At 39.7% G+C, this 16,078-nt stretch overlaps 1 protein-coding gene and 1 long non-coding RNA gene across 6 annotated transcripts in view; one reads left to right on the forward strand and one right to left on the reverse strand.

The window, feature by feature from the left end:
• The window catches only part of septin9a (septin 9a), an 87,784-nt gene that overhangs the window by 21,895 nt on the left and 49,811 nt on the right, over positions 1-16,078 (reverse strand). Inside the window, exon 1 of one of the 5 annotated variants that reach the window (XM_084371773.1) lies at positions 1,347-1,417. The exons of the other annotated variants lie outside the window; for them this stretch is intronic. The gene's annotated coding sequence lies outside the window, so the exon portion shown is untranslated. Of the gene's footprint in view, positions 1-1,346; positions 1,418-16,078 lie in introns of those variants that run through there. 5 annotated transcript variants of the gene reach the window in all.
• Positions 13,514-15,708, forward strand: LOC311268252. Its single transcript, XR_014623953.1, has 2 exons — positions 13,514-13,595; positions 14,052-15,708. It is a non-coding gene; the product is annotated as an uncharacterized lncRNA (long non-coding RNA).

The raw sequence follows: 16,078 nt of genomic DNA on the forward strand, positions 1-16,078 counted from the left end.
GTGTCTGTGTGTGTGTGTGTGTGTATACACGTGTATGCATGCTTGTGAGGCGAAACAGAGGCGGGTGACTCTCTAAAAAGGTGAAGGGCGGTTGCTGTTTTCCATCGGCTTGATATCATCAGGGAGCAATGCCTTGTATTCCCTTCGGTCAACCCTAGACAACAAAGTCTGGATGATACAATGCTGAGGCTCAGGACTTTCTTCCGACTGCTGCCACATCAGCCAGTTAGCAAAGAGCTCACACAATTACTTTCTCATTTAAACATAGATGGACAAGCAGACATGAAAAAATAAACATAAAAGAGAAACACAAGATGTACGGGACGAACAAAACAGCTCAATCACCACAAAAAGAGAGAATATCCTTCAATTTTGGTCAAAACATGATACGTAGGGTTTCCCACTGCAAAGGAATATGGATGAGTTTCCATCGATTACCATTAGCTTAGAGGATTCCTTCACTGTACTTTCCAAAGCAGAAACTCAACTAAATGATTCCCGTCCGCAGTCTGTGGAGCCTACTAACCACATGTGTGGAGCTAACCTTTCACTTCTGAGTGCTCGCTGCATGATCTGGTAATGGATCACAGTGGACTATGTCAGGAGGGAGGAAACATGAAAAAAACAGAAGACTGAATTTGAGCAGCGTATGGGCTGAAACATGATGGAACATCCCTCTGTATATATATATATATATATATATATATATATATATATATACACATAAGTGTGTGTGTGTGTGTGTGTGTGTGTGTGTGTTATGTAAGGACAGATTGATTACAAAGCTTGCCACAGACCAGACATGCACAACATTTGGGGGATGAAAGAGAAGGAGTGTAAAACATGAACAATAGTAATTATGCACAAGCACGTACACACACACACATATACACACACACACACACACACACACACACACACACACACACGTAGAACATGCTAAACTTGAGTGCAGAAACGAATACGCTTCTCTGCAAAACCTGAACTACAAACCCATATTTCCTTCCCAGCGAATGTATTAACACAGCCACTATAAATGTCAGCATATTAAGCTTAACACTAAACTCCTAAAAACAACAAGTAACACTTTGACATATACAAACAGCTGTGCTCCTGAGTCAAGTATGGAAGGCATGCAGAGATATTTATCAAGTATGTGGAAACAACAGATGATCCAATCTCTTCTTCCAGGGAAGAGGAGAAACATGCACACACAAAAGAGGGAACACGACTAAGCAAAAAACATTTACTCCCTCTTCTTCCAACTTCTTTCTTCCAAACGCACACATTACACACATATGCACCCACGCACACACACTCTCTCGCCTAGTATGCAAAACACTCACCGTGTGTGAAGTGTGTGTATGTGTGTATGAGTCGTCCCCTGCCAAAGTGCAGCGCTCCAGTGAGAGGCCAAACTCTGCTGTGGCTCTGGAAGCTCCCTGCCTGGCCCTCCCTCCCATGCCTGTCACGTGACTCCGCACACAAGGCAACAAGACACGCCCACTTCCTTCAAATATCCCCCCTCCTGTTACAACAAAGCAAAATAAAGAGCCAACCTGTATGCACAGAACGCAAACTTTAGCAGGGGACTTCAGCCTTAAACTATGAAAAAGTAGAGTTTAAACAACACTATAGGTGTGCGGAAAAAAAGGCAGAGACTGTGTGTGAATGTATCTCTGCTGAGGTCCACTGCAACCTTTGGGCCAGCTGTATGTCCCTCTCCTAAGCTCCTAGGATGATTTACAACCTCAATTACCTGGCCTGACCCTCTCATCTGCTCCTCAGGCTCTGCATTCATCACATCCCTCTCATTCCTCTCACACAGACCTTAGACACATCAAACTACTAAGATTTCCTTTGTCATCTTATCTGTTGCTGCTCTACTCAACTTTACTTTTAGCTTTCAAGATAAAAAACAAACACTTTTGGTGCACAACACCTTTGGGATATCACCATCATCCATGAGTCAGGGGTGCAAAGTTTTGGAAAATACTGACTTTTTACCTGACATTGTTATGTCAAGGGTATGGAGACATTTGTTCTTTCTCAAAAGGAAACAATGTTGAAAATGCTTGGGGAAGTGGTATTGCATAATTTCAACACCACTGTACTGAAATCTTTTGGCGTTTCCCATCAACAAAAACATGCATTTCATTAACTAGCATGATAAAAAAAAAAACTATTTTATTATCACTATAAAACTATTGTCAAATATAGAGGTCACATAACACTGTTTGAGGATGCAGTCATTAGCATGACAGAGCAGAACATAAAGTTAGTTTTCAAACATTAATATAAAAAGAAGAATCGCAGTTAAAGGATAGTAGAACTCAAAAGTGCCTCACCAGTCACATATTTTTTGGTAAATAGTCAGAAATATAGCCTTCACTTATATTTTCAAACCTGAGAGTGAACCAATTACTTTGGCTGATTACTATTCTTGTGGGGCATGTATATTTGTGTGATTAAAGAGGAGAGGAAACAGCTGTCTCCAGCCTTACAGGAAGTGTAATTATACACCAGTGCAGGGGCATGAGTGTAACCTTAAGGCCACATGAGCAGACACACACACATAGGGCAGCACCTGCATTCCTCCAGATGACGAGTCATGTTTCTGAAAAAGCAGGCACAACAGGCTGGAAGGATTGATTTGTTTCATTTCATTGCGCTGGATTAGCTGCCAAGATAAACCATTCTCTCACAACACGCTGGCAACTCAATGTTGAATGCCTGCTACACCCTCTGCAGAATTTATACCATGTCCATCTAACCAACCTAAAACACCGTCATGGCCCTTCAAAATTCTGCACTATACCAAAATTCTGCACTATACCAACACATAGTATACAAAAAAACTAAACACACAAACAGATAGCCTTGTAGGTGTGATCAAAACCAGGTCTTACCAAATAAGGAGTTAAAATAAACCCTTGTTGTACCCTTGTTTTACAATGTGGGAAACAGTAAATTTTCCCAAACTGAGTCTTAAAACCAGTTGGTCTTCGCCTTCTCTCTTTTCATTTCTCTCTCTCTGAAACTCTTTATCACCCCCAATAAAAACCTGGTGCTTCAACTGGAGATGCTGAAATGGAGATAAAACCGACGGGATTACCAGAGGGTTTAGAAGCTACTAGAGTGAGTTTGCTGGTACCTGCACCACCTCAGCTCCATGTGTGCGTACTTAACAGCATAGCCCACTGGAGAAGCATCTATTGGCCTGTGTTTTTTACAAAGCTGTGATGATGCAGACAAGACCATAGGAGGATATTACACAAGCACTTTGTTAACCCCTAACATACATCTTTACATAGAGAAACCAACAGGGCACATTCTGGTGAACTGAAAGGGAGCCAAAGAAATTTTATCGAACATAAACATGCAACATGTTCTTTGCCTTCAATGCAAAACAACATTATAAACCAAAATTCAGTTTGTAGCATTAGGTGCACTGATATTTCTAAGGTTAATGATTGGGCCAAGCCACTTTATGCAAACAAACAATAACTTGCCAACTCTGGGCTCTAAACACAAGCTATTCCTCATGCCGCTTTCCGATACTACCACAACTCTTGTAATCTTGATGCTATTTACCAAACCAGCCCACGTTTCCACCAGTTTTGAGGGGAACCATTGTAATCAATGTGTCTTCAAGAGACATTGTAAACAATGTACAACGACCTGTAGAGTATACCTATCCACTTTGGCTCACACCCCAAGTCAAGTTGAGATCTTTTTGGTCCCAGCTGTGAATAGACTTTTCAGATTCCAAACTCTGAACAGTTCAAAATCAGGTGCGTAAAATGGAACAGAACCAGTTCAATTATGTTCCCTTAAGGTCCCCAGTCACCACTGACACCCAGCATACCCCAGTTCATTGTAGGTCTGCTCTAAATACTATGTAAGCTGACATCTGACTTTACAGATGTTAATAGGTTTAAAAAAACGTTTTGTAGGATAAAAAATGATTTCCATTCTCTCCACTGCAAACCATCATCTTAAAAGTCTCCTGAGTGAGAACTTCATGCGTGCAGAGTGAGCCAACCATCATTTGCTTGATCAAACATAACTTGGCGTGCGCTCCTTTCTTACCGAGTTTCTGCCCTGCTGGGGACATGGCCTTGTCAGATAAAAAGATCATTCTGAGACGGGGGATAGAGTGACAGAAAGCCAATGGCAGGTGCTGATGTTTCTAGGCCTTGCTTAGCCAAGATGGTGTCACATATTGGCAGGTGGACTACAGTGCTGCCTGGCTGACCCCTGACAGCATTCCTCGCAGCTGTCCAAGGTCTTTTATAACACAGAAACACGATGGATAGAAGTAGCAGCACTCATTGGGTGCATTAATTTAAATGCATCATTGTCTGGTCTTTTTCCTCTTCACTAAATGTGCAGAGTAAAGTGCATGCCATGTATGAACATTTGTGAGCGTAACTGTATCAAAGGGAGTACGAGGAGCCATCTTGTGGCCAAAGAGTTTGCTTAATTAGCAGACCGTGGCTTGTAGTGCTTTGGGAGGATGAAAGGATGGAGTTAAATCGGTCAAATCCGGCTTCAATTCTGCAATGGAACACAATGGCAATTCATTTAAGATATGAAAAAAACATGACTATGAATTTTAATGAATTATCAGTATCTATAGCTGCACTGTTGAACAGTACATGTTGACGTTTCAAAAAGGAAATGAAAAACAATTATGAGAGTATCCTTATACAGCATCGTTTGTATGATGTTCTTGTGCTGCCCATGTGAAAGATGTGGGTGGTGACCACAGAGAAACTAAATGTTTCCTTTGTGTGTGTTTTGACTCGCTTTCTGCATTTCCCAAAGGGAATACTGCAGCCTCCATACAGGATATCAAGAGATCTGTCTTTGTGTGAATGCATCTTTGAGTGTGTGTGTGTGTTATTGGAGGTGTCATATGAATCCACTTCTCTGGGAAAAACGGAAGTACTTCTCTGGTTCAGATGATTTATAGTCAACAAAAAACAAACATTGAAAACAGCTTCTTTGGCCTCACAGTGGCCCCTCTCACTGAACCGTGCCATGTGCTGTAGTATGTATACAAACAGAGTGAGAAAGCTGATCTGATATTTGTTGATTCTCTAAATGTAAACTGGTATGGGCTTTAAAAGCAGTACCGACACAAACCATTTTAAAGCTCCAAGACTGAGACTCTCCAGGTGTATGAGACCATCTACCTGTGTGACAGCATCTCCTGCTGGCTGCTGGTAGACTTGCAGCAGTCCAGGCTGCTGAACACATCCAATAAAAATCAAAACACTATCTCAACTTTAACTATTCTTTCTTTTACATATAATCACACATGAGGCACAGATAGAGTCAAGCAAACTGTTGGTACATTTTTACTCTGGAGAAAAATATCACCATTTATAGTAGTGAACATATTGGATTAATCAGGTACAAGAATATTTTACAACATTCCAATGAAAACATATTTATGCATAAAAAAGCAGCTTTAAAGCATGTATGTACTGCAATTACAAACCGATCTGTGATAAGTGAATAAGGTCTAATAATAAGCCAGGCACTAGTACAAATCTCCTTGTTCCACACCCTGTGGTCTAAAGGTTACACTACCTGCACAGACTAGTTTCTGTCCTAACCTTGATCATAAGATTACCAGATGACTCACTCATTACTCCTCTCTTTTCAGAATCATTCCATTAAAAACTGCACATAATAATAATTTTTTCAAGAAAACGTCTTTTGCAATTCTACAGGCACATGTGCTGGTAAACCCCAACAAACACGGAAATGGAGTACCACTTTCATTCTCTTAAATACAGAAGGAAAGTTTGTATCATAGAGTATCATAAAACTTGCTGCAGTCACCAGAAATGCCAGTTATGCTAGTTTCATTTACTGGGAAACAAAAGAGTTACGCCTACCAAGTCAAATACAGATCATACATCGAACGGCGCCACTAACGCAGGTGAGCTCTCTTATTTTCTTGATTTACCATGACATTATTTCCTATTATTGGTGAAGCATTTAACCCAAGGCTTCAGTGTGAAGCAGTTTTGTAAAAAAAGACCAACTTTGTAAGATATTCACTTGATTGGATTAAACACTATGCAGGATTTTCCCCCAAAAAAACAATCTATAGACTCATAGAAAAGAAATCCTTCTCGATCATCGCTTATGACCCACGAGAAGCATGTGGCTGCACCTGTACCTGCTGAGACCCTGCAGTCTGTCTGTAATTTCTTATTATTTTGCTGTGTTCTGGACATTTCTTGGTGTCCGTGATTCTGGAGAAAAATGGTTGATTGGTGAGTCTCCGTCCCAAGTCGTCAAATGCCAACGAATGATGTTGGTGCCTCCCCAACTGAAAGCATTGGTATTTGAACAAAGCTGCTTTTGGTTGGTGGCTCAGCAACTCCAACTGTTGATATTTGAAGAACTGGTTATGAGATTCAACAATCAACCATCTTTCTCCAGGAAACCTTACTGCTACTTTGAATGGTGTGTTTTCAAACAGCAACTGACAAATCCTACAGTACATAGTATTGATTTAACACAGGCTGCTAAATCCTCATCTTAATTTCAGATAACTTTGTAATACATTTTGGCACAGAACAAGGACTGTGGATTTTAAGAATGTACAGTATAGAGAAATAATTTGGGCATTAACTTTTTAAATATCTATACAGGATGAAGAAGATGTCAGGAAGAGTCACCAGTTGCTGTGTCGCTCTGCTCCTTGTCCTGACCTCTGTGTCAGCTGTGCAAAGGCTCAATTCAATCAACGACTTGAAGAAAATCAACTTTGGCCAATCTGTGCCTAAGCACACTCTTATGCTGCTCCACTGGTTCGCCAACGCAGTTGACATCGACAATCATGATGTCATACGGCTAACCTTTGACCCGGAAAGTGATTATGGCTCACATTATTACGGCAACTTTGAGAGGCTGGTGAACCCGGTTTGGGGATATCGTTATTACACTATTGGCAATCTCAAGCAAAACACATTTGTGCGATTTCCAGATTATGTTGTCAGTCCCCCAAGGGAGTACGAGGGAGGGAACAGGGACAGGATCATAATTGGAGTCCAGGGGCAAAGGATAGACTACGTGTATATCACACAGCATTATCACCCTTCTGACAATCTGCCAACACCTTATGATCCAGATCATACCTACCAGGTCACTACTAGCCTCTTAAGACAAATCAGAGACTTTTCTGTGGGAGAAAACCAAATGCCACTGTTGTATCTCAGAAACCACTATGGAAGTAACGCTGATAATTTCTCCATCAGAAACAGATGGGGCAACCTTGCTTGCCTTGGACTGTTCTTGTTTATTGTGATCCAGGAAAGATACATCTTTAATCAACAAAACAACAGACCAGAAAACAGACAAAATCTTTGGGTTGATGGTGGAGCAAGCAGGTTTAGAGAATCAGGCAGTCAGTACAACTCTGAACCCCCGGTTGGTAAGGGGCTAGTGCTTTTGTTTTGTTTTGTCATAATACTTTTTGTGTGCTTCATTAGCTTTTGGGGAATGTTGACTCAGTGAAGACTGAGATACAGCCTCAGTATAACATGTGATGAGAAACCAAATACTTTAAATCAACCATCTCATACTGCGTGCTACAAAGGGTTTAGAGTGTTCAGGGATTCAGTCCTATCCAGTCAGTCATTCAACTTTATTCAGACTACAGGACCAGATTAAAAACTGAGACATCAGCACATCTTCCTCACCAAGAGAGGAGGTGGTTATCAGTGAATTAGGGTGGTTTAATGTGTTCTTGAACCTTCAGAATTTGACCAACATGGCACTATTTAAGACATTTGCTGTAAATAACTTTGAACATTTGGATGGATTTTATAAATAACTGGAAAAGTTTGTCTTTATTAAAAAAATATTGCAAAATGTATTGTATTGTATGATAATGCACTGCTCTGGCATGGTAATTAAGCTCCAAGCTTCCTTATTCAGTAATGTCAAATCTAATAATACTGACTCACAGCTCATTCTGTGTCTGATAAAGATAAAGAGAATGTAAACTGCTCTGATGGATTAACAAAACAGATGAGTGGGACATCCCTCACTGATAATGTATTAGCTTTAAATAAAACAGAGCTGTATTTTGATTGTTTGTATTCTTTCTGTTGTTTTGAAAATTGTGTTTATTACAACTATAATCAGTGTCATTCAGACTCATGTCAGTGTTATTTTTTAAGTAAAAAGAAAAATGGGCGCTGAGGTTTCCAAGCAGAGCATTGTAACTTCACGAGATGATCAATTTCACTCATTTCAACTGTTACTCCTTTTAATGTTGTGGCTGATGGGTGTATTCTGACAACTGCTGACCTGGTATTTGTAAAAAGTAATAATCTCATACGTCTTGTAGTGGGAGTCTTTAAAACAAGTTCTGGCCATTTAACACCATTATTGCACTAAGACTACAAAAAGATGAAAATATAGCCCTTTATGAATGGTGAAATATTGGATAGGTCAGTATTAACCTTTAAAAAACAAACCAGACAGTGGGCATCCTGTTGACCCAGTCAAAAACCACTACGTCCTTGGTTCAAATCCAGCTGGAGATTTATAGTTGTGGTTCAGCCTCATCTCTAAACCCATAACACTTGACACACTCTACTGCATATTGTCCAATAAGGGCAAATGAGTACAGAGGAGAGTTTATCCAACACATGCACTATCAAACTTCCTGGAACCAGCATTGCTTGTTCCAGTTCCGTTTACAGGGGAACGGTAACTGTCTGCACTCACAAAAACACGCAGATCAGATACTTGACGGCAGCCGACAGAACGCAGGTGAGATCTCATTTTATAATCGCTAGTTTTAGATTTATCCTCACACTATGTCACATGATTGGCGAAGCATTTAAATGAAATCTTCTTTGTGAGTGATCTCCCCCTTTGTGTAACTATCCCTCTCACACAAACTCAACAAGGAAACATTGTGCTGACAGACTGAATTTCCTGAAATACTAACTCAAGCAGGGCAGCTCTGTCAGCCTGCATGCAGACAGACACAGAGACCCTGCTCTAGGGCTGGGCGATAAAACGATCTCGATCATTTTCATGATAACATTTTCCACGATAACGCTGATAAATTTATGACATTTATTTTAGATACAGTTAGTTTTTGAGTCCGTTTTCCTCTATCTAGAAAACACTGCACCAACAGCCAATCACACAGCAGAAAAACAAATGCATGTGGTTGATGCATGTTTCCGGCCCCTCCCACTCACAACAACTCAGAATGATGGTGACCACCTGTGTGTTTAGCCGATACAAGAATGAGTGTAAGGAAACTGAGGAAGATGAAGAAATTGTACCGAAGAAAGGTCATACCACTTCAGTTATTTGGAAATAGTTCGGCTACCTGAAGTCTGACAAAGGACAGACCACCATTAGAGAGTGAAGGGTAAAGTTGGATGAGCAGCTCAGAGATGTCACCGCTGATATGTGGTCTGGTTGCACATCCGAACCACATCAGTTCTTACAGAACAGGAGGCATTAAAGCTGAACTGAACAACTACCTGCAAGCTCAAGAATGTGCAATATTCAAAGAATACAGTAGCATAATCATCCTCAACATGTACCTTTTTATTGTATTTTCTTTAATTAATGTTTAATCAACGATTCATCATCTTATTTATTCAGTGTTTAACATATAGCCATTTGGTTGGTTGGTTCTGCTGAATGTTTGTCATCTATTCATTCTGACAATAAATAATTGTATTTTATAAACCATAATTAGCCTGGTTTGTTTTGGGTTCTGTCCTAAGGAGAATACTCTTAAAACTGTCAATTCAACATTATTATTGTTAAATATACTGTAACTCATGATAATTATCGGCACCCATCCATATAAAAAAAAACATATTGTGATAACAGTTTGGCCATATCGCCCAGCCCTACCCTGCTCTGATGACAAGGCACTCAAAAGTCTGGTTAAACTTTACTGGATGCGGAAAATGCTCACGGCCACAGGTGTAACAACTATTTTGCATGTTTGGCCAGAAACACAATCAATCTTTTCTAATATCAAGCAGAAATGCACAGACTGCCGAGCTTGGAATCAATCTTGTTTCTCCATCCACCCCCAGATCTTACGAGTTAACTATTGGCTACAAACATAGATTAATGATTAAAAGTAACCATTGGCCTGTTAATTGTTAAGCTATAAATATGGGTGTGTGTATATAATAATCATGGTGAAATTAAACATAAGAAAAAGGACATTTAAAAATCAAATTTAAAATGTAAAATGATAATTTGGAAATATAAAGTAAATAAAATTTGAGATTCGAAAGCTTGAATAGAAATGCACAAAATGAAAAAATAAACTGTAAAGATGAAACTGAAAATGGCTAAGGAAATAAGGCAATTTTCAGATTTTCAACAGAATGTATGAATGAATGATGCGAGCAATAACTTTTTAAATATCTATACAGGATGATGATCCCAACTGTAAAGAGGCTCAATTCAATCAACGATTTGAAGGAAATCGACTTTGGCCATGCTGTGTCCAAGCACAGTCTTATACTGCTCCACTGGTTTGCCAACGCAGTTGACATCAACAGTAACGATGTCATCGGGTTGACATTTGACCCAAACAGTGATTATGGCTCTCATCATTACGGCAACTATGAGCGACTGTTGGACCCACTGCCTTGGGGATACCAGTACTACACTGTTGGCAAACTCAATCAATACAATCAGTCCATGCAACTTCCAGATTATGTTGTCAACTCCCCAAGGGAGTACGAGGGGAGAAACAAGGACAGGATCATCGTTAGAGTCTGGAAGCGGAACACAGGACGAGAAGCGTCGCAGAGGATAGACCAAGTGTACATCACACAGCATTATGATCCAAATCATACCTACCAGGTCACTACTAACCTCTTAAGACAGATCAGAGACTTTTCTGTAGGAGAAAACCAAATGCCACTGTTGCTACTCAGAAACCGCTTTGGAAGGAATGCTGATGATTTCCAGTTAAGTCGCATCAGACACACATGGGGTGACCTAGCTTGCCTCGGACTGCTGCTGTTTATTGTGATCGAGGAAAAGTCCTCCACAAAGATACGCACATACAAGACGCAACGTTGGTCAAAAAAAAGTGCTCAGAATGGTCATACTGTCCAGACTCTCATTCTTTGGTTTCTTTTATTTATCTTAATTTGGCATCTTTTCTTTGTAAAAGATGACAAGAAATGAGGGCAATGTTTCTAGATATTGTCCAAACCAAGAATGGTCCACAAAACCAGTGTACCTCTTTTGACTGGAAACAGAATCAGACTTTAAGAACACCTCAGTTACCCTGAAAAAGGCCCAGGGGCTGTTCTGTTGTATGCTTTGTTTTGCCACCACGTTTGATTTTATTGTGCACCACATTAGCTTTTTTTGTGTATATTGTTCAGTAAAGATTGAATAACACAGTGCGTTATAAGGGCTAAAAAATGAAAACAGGAAGTCAGTTTTAAATGTTATGGCACCATGATGGAAAGACTTCTTCTACAAAAGTTTGTTAACTGGGTGAAGTGACTTATATTGTACTTGATGATGCACTGTTCTAACATGGTAATAAAGCTCCGGGCTTCATTCATGAAACAATGTCTAGTCTAATACGAACGACTCACAGCTAATTTGTCCTGTGTCTGATAGAGATGAAGATAATTTAAATTGAGCTAAAATGAAACAGTATCTTACTTAGCCTATGGTTTTATATTCTTTCTGTTGTGTTAAAAATTGTGAATGTTTATTAAATTCTGATGCATCAGTCAGATCAATGTAAGTATTTTTTAAGTTCAAGAAACATGTATGAGCACAAGATGGAATTGTCAATTAAAGGAAGAGTTCACTCTAGAACGAAATTCAGTCATTATTGACTCACCCTCATGCTGAAGAGAAGTCAGGTGTAGTTTCTTATTCCTCAAAGGGCAGCTGGAGACCCTCCGGCAGCAAAAATCCATATAACAGGCGTAAATGGTGTCCGAGACGAAAAGGTCCATAAAACTACACAAAAACGTTGTAATATTCCTCCATACTGCTCGCCCACTGCAATCGAAGTGTCCTGAAGTGGCGACATCCAGTGTTTACTCGAAACGACGTCATTTAGTAAATATTTCTAGCCTAAACAGTCACTATACTATATCTGCCTGGAGGCACGCTCCCGCGTGCACGCGAGTCTCCCTCACAGCCGCTTGCACTACGGAAGCCGCGCCAGACAAGATCAACAGAACTCGCAATAGATACACACCGGTATTTACATCCTGTTGTGAGTGACCGAGCAACACAAAAACACAAGAGGGATCTGCCTGCACTAGTGATTTGAAACTCACAGCTGGATGTAAATACCGGTGTGTATCTATCGTGAGTTCTGTTGATCTTGTCTGGCGCAGCTTCCGTAGTGCAAACGGCTGTGGGGGCATAGTGACTGTTTAGGCTAGAAAAATGTACTAAATGACGTAGTTTCGAGTAAACTCTGGATGTCGCCACTTCAGGACACTTCGATTGCAGCGGACGAGCAGTATGGAGGAATATTACCAAGTTTTTGTGTAGTTTTATGGACCTTTTCGTCTCGGACACCATTTACGCCCGTTATATGGATTTTTGCTGCAGGAGGGTACTTCCCGCGCGTCTCCAGCTGCACTTTGAGGAATAAGAAACTACACGGGACTTCTCATCAGCATGAGGGTTAGTCGATAATGACTGAATTTCGTTCTAGAGTGAACTATTCCTTTAACCTTCTTATACTGTATTTTGACAATTGTTGAACTGGCATTTTGTGACATAGTAATAAATATATTCGTCTTCAAAAGACAATACGATTATTCCAACTATTTTGCACCAGAATTTGTACAAAGAACTTTTAAAAAAGGATGAAAATATTCAGTACTAACTTAAAAAATGGGTGTTCTGTGACCTACTAGTCTGATCCTTGACATGTAATGTTGCAGTCATCCTCGTATCTCTCAACCCAGAATTTCTGGCAAACTCTTGTGTATATCCAATAAAGGAAAAATACCTAGAACATACACTTTACTATTTAATAAGACACTAATGGTAAATATAAGATGATAGTTAAGTTTTGAACAATGACCTTCAATGGAAATCACAACAACACTACAATGAAAATTAGAATTTAGAAAAGTAGTGGAAAAAAAGGTATAAAAATGCTGCCTATCAAACATGTACTACAATTTGAACTTCATCAGTGATAAACAACAAAAATGAAAAGTCAGTATTTATTTTTGTATTATTATAATGCACTAGTATATATCTCCCTGTTTCTCCCCCTGCACTGCAGAGGAAACACTCACTGTCAAACCCTGACCTGCACAAACTAGTTTTTGTTCTATAGCTTTTTGCATTTCTACAGGCACATGTCTGGTAAACCCCAACAAACACTGAAAGGAACTACTAGTTTTCTTTTCTTGAATACAGAGGGAGGTCTTGTCAAAACAGATGTATTACCCAACTTCCTGCTCTGTTTAAGTTTCATTTACATGGAAACAGTAACTGCCTGCTCACGCGCAAAAACAGAGATCAGCTCAAACAGATCGCATATTTGACAACAGCAGACCCAGGTGAGCCGTCTTATTTTATGTTTAATAGCTTTTGATCTACCATGAAACTATTTCACACGATAAATGAAGCATTTAACTTGTGTTCTTTGTGAGAGTTCTCTCCTCTTTGTGTTACTATCCCTCCAACAATGTCTGTGGAGCTACTAAAAGAGAATGTGGGCTGCTAAAACGACTTACTTTGGAAGGTAGTCAGTACAGCAAGAGGACTGTGAATTTTGGCCCCCCTCTCTCTTACACTGGTGTTAGGTCCCTTCTTAAAAATAAGGTGTAAAACCTGTTTCCATGCTTATATATAGTGGTCTGTCTATTGTTTTAAAAAACATGTTAAGAATTGTCAACCTATCCTAGGTGTAGAATGACCTATTCATCAGAGTTAAAATAATCATTAAGTGCATCTCTAGTCATTAACACATGTATGGATGAATGTGAGCAATAACTTTTTCAATATTTATACAGGATGAAGAAGATGTCAGGAAGAGTCACCGGTTGCTGTGTAGCTCTGCTCCTTGTCCTGACCTCTGTGTCAGCTGCACACAAAAAGCTCAATTCAATCCAGGATTTAAAGAAAATCAACTTTGGCCAAACAATGACCAAGCACAGTCTTATGCTGCTCCACTGGTTTGCCAACGTAGTTGACATCAACCACAACAACGTCATGCGGCTGACCTTTGACCCAGACAGAGGAGATTATGGCTCACATCATTACGGCAACTATGAGGGACTGTTGGACCCGCTGCCTCGAGGATACCGGTACTACACTGTTGGCAAACTCAATCAGGACACGTCCAATCAACTTCCAGATTATGTTGTCGATCCCCCAATGGAGTATGAGGGAGAAAACATGGACAGGATCATAATTAGAGTCCAGGGGCAGAGAATAGACCAGGTGTACATCACACAGCATTATGACACTTCTGAATATCAGGGGACACCTTATGATCCGGATCATACCTACCAGATCACTGTTAATCTCTTAAGACAGATAAGAGCGTTTACTGTGAGAGATGGCCAGCGGCCACTGTTGAGCCTCAGAAACCGCTTTAGGAGCAATGCTGATGATGTCTACATCAGACACACATGGGGCAACCTTGCTTGCCTTGGGCTATTCTTGTTTATTGTGATCAATGAAAAGCACTCCTCGAACCAAAGCAACAACAAACCAGAAAGCAACAACAGACCGCAAAACAGACAAAATGATTGTGATGTTTTGCTGATCTGCTGTGTCATCATTATTGCATTAATAGTTTTTTCCTTAATTTTTTTTAACAAGAGATGAGAAGAAATAAGGGAGACCAGTGTTTCTAGATATTGTCCAAACCAAGGTGCGATGCTGTTGTTTTACAAGGATAATGAGGGCCATGAAACTAGCATGACTTGTTGTTGGGAACAGTGAATCAGGCAGTTACATAAGGAACCAAGAATGTGACTTATTTACTATTACTATTTTGGCATTAAAAACAAATTCTAAACTAAAAAAGGAAACACTCGTAATGAAACACTTGTATTCGAAAACCTGCACATTAACCTTAAATGCACATTAAAAAAATCCAAACTTCTAATCCAGAATGAATGCAACACTATTTTTAGATGACGCATTTACAATTTTTATAATAACAATAGTTCTGTTCGTCTGTCCCATTCTCATGGAGGCAATATCTCAGGAACGCTTTGAGTAAATGTCTTCAAATGTGACACTAGCATCCACTCAAGGATGAACTGATTAGATTTTGGTGGTCAAAGTCACGGTGACCTCATAAAATCACTTTCTGGAAAATACCTGGGAAAACTACAATAACATAAAAAAGATCACAACCAAGATGACTATATTAGCATTATACCATTAAGGGATGTCTGCAAAATAGCTGTTTTTTAACAGCAAAAATTCTTCTTTATTACAAAAGTATGTGAACTGGGCAAATGTATTTTAATTGTATATGATAGTCTACTGCTCTGGTATGGTAAAGCTTCATGTTTCATCCTGTGTCTGATAGAGATGAAGAGAATGTAAATTGATCTGATGGATAAATGAAATCGAAGGAGAAGCTTTGTGGTCTGATATGGACAACCTGCCTTGATAATGTATATGCTTTAAATAAAACCAGAGTGTACTTCATTTGATGTTGTGTATTCTTTCTGTAGCGCTAAGAATGATGTGTTTCAATAAACTATAGTGCATCAGTCAGACCCATGTCAGGATATTACAGAATCAAGTTTCATCTATACAGCTCTATTACTGAACTTCCCTGTTACCATTAGCAAAGCTGGTTTCAGTTTCGTGTATGGGGAAACATTAAGTGCAGCTCTCACATAAAAGCAGCAGTCAGCTCAAACAGATCAGATTCGTGAAGGCAGAAGACGAATGCAGGTGAGTACTCTTATTTTCTGATCACAAGTGTTTGATTTACGATGACATTATTACACATGACTGGTGGAGCATCTCAGGTCTTCTTAGTGAGGGTTCTCTGCATTTGTGCTACCATCCC

This window comes from Pagrus pagrus (genome assembly GCF_965226575.1).
Source record: "Pagrus pagrus genome assembly, chromosome: 13".
NCBI lineage: Eukaryota > Metazoa > Chordata > Actinopteri > Spariformes > Sparidae > Pagrus > Pagrus pagrus.